Consider the following 1,667-nt stretch of genomic DNA (forward strand, 5'->3'; position numbering starts at 1 on the left):
AGTTTCTGCCGGATTTTATGTCAGAGACTCCCTAGTTTCTCTCAGATTTCATGTCAGAACCCCTTAGTTTATGTCAGATTGTACCAAAGGAGTCTCTAGTTTCTCTCAGATTATAGCTCTGTATTGCTTAGTTTCTATCTGATCTTACCTCTGGAGCCTGTAATTCTGTCAGATTTTACCTCAGAACCACCTAGTTTCTGTTAGATTTTAGCTCAGAATCCCCTAGTTTCTGTCTGATTTTACCACGGAGCCATCGAATTTCTGTCAGATTTTACCACACAACCCCTTAGTTTCTGTCAGATTTTAACCTCAGTTCAGTTCAGTTCAGTTCAGTCGCTCAGTCCTGTCTGACATTTTGTGATCCCATGGACTGCATCATGCCAGGCTTCCCTGTCCATCACCAACTCCTGAAGCTTGCTCAAACTCATGCCTATTGAGTCGATGATACCATCCAACCATCTGATCCTCTGTCGTCCCCTTCTCCTCCTCAGAAGCCCCATACTATGTCAGATTTACCTAAGGAAAACCTAGTTTCTTTCAGATTTTACCACAGAACCCCCTTAGTTTCTGTCAGTGTTTACCCCCAGAATCCCCCTAGTTTCTCACAGATTTTACCTCAGGAGCCCCTAGTTTCTGTCAGATTTTACCACAGAACCAACCTAGTTTCTGTCAGATTTTACCCTAGAAGCCCCTAGCTTCTGTCAGATTTTCCACCAGAAGCCTCTAATTTCTGTTAGATTTTACCTTAGTACCCCCTGCTTTCTGTCAGTTTTTACCTCAGAAGCCTCCAATTTCTGTAACATGTTACCTTCATACCCCCTGATTTCTGTCAGATTTTACCCAAGAACCCCCTCGTTTCTGTCACATTTTACCAAAACAGTCCCTAGTTTCTCTCACACTATACCTCAGTATCATCTAGTTTCTTTCAGATTTTACCTCTGGAGCATGTAATTCTGTCAGATTTTACCTCAGAACCCCCTAGTTTTTGTCAGATTTTATGTCAGAAGCCCCTAGTTACTGTCCGATTTACCACAAAACCCATTATATTCTGTCAGGTTTACCTAAGGAGAACCTAGTTTCTCTCAGGTTTTACCACAGAACCCCTTAGTGTCTGTCACGTCTTACCTCACAAGCCCCCTACTTTCTCACAGATTTTACCTCAGGAGCCGCTATCTTCTGTCAAGTTTTACCTCAAAACCCCCTAGTTTCTGTCAGATTTTACCTCTGAAGCCCCTATTTTTTGCCACATTTCACCTCAGAAGCCCCTATTTTCTGCCACATTTCACCTCAAAATCCCAAGTTTCTGTTAGATGTTACCTCAGAGCCCCTTCATTTCTGTCAAATTTTATCTCAGAACCCCCTAGTTTCTGTCAGGTTTTTACCTCAGAACCCCCTAGTTCTGTGAGATTTTCCCTCAGAACCCCCTTGTTTCTGTCAGATTTTACACCAGAAGCCCCTAGTTTATGTCAGATTTTATGCCAGAATCACCTAATTCCTGTCAGATTTTACCACAGAATCCCCTAGTTTCTACCAGATTTTCCCTCAGAAGACTATAGTTTCTTTTAAATTTTACCTCAGTATCCCTTAGTTTCTGTCACATTTCACCTCAGAACTGCCTAGTTTCTGTCACATTTTACCACAGCACCCTTTTTTTCTGTCAGATTTTT

Source organism: Bison bison, unplaced genomic scaffold (assembly GCF_000754665.1).
Source record: "Bison bison bison isolate TAMUID 2011002044 unplaced genomic scaffold, Bison_UMD1.0 scf7180017864495, whole genome shotgun sequence".
NCBI classification, from domain to species: domain Eukaryota; kingdom Metazoa; phylum Chordata; class Mammalia; order Artiodactyla; family Bovidae; genus Bison; species Bison bison.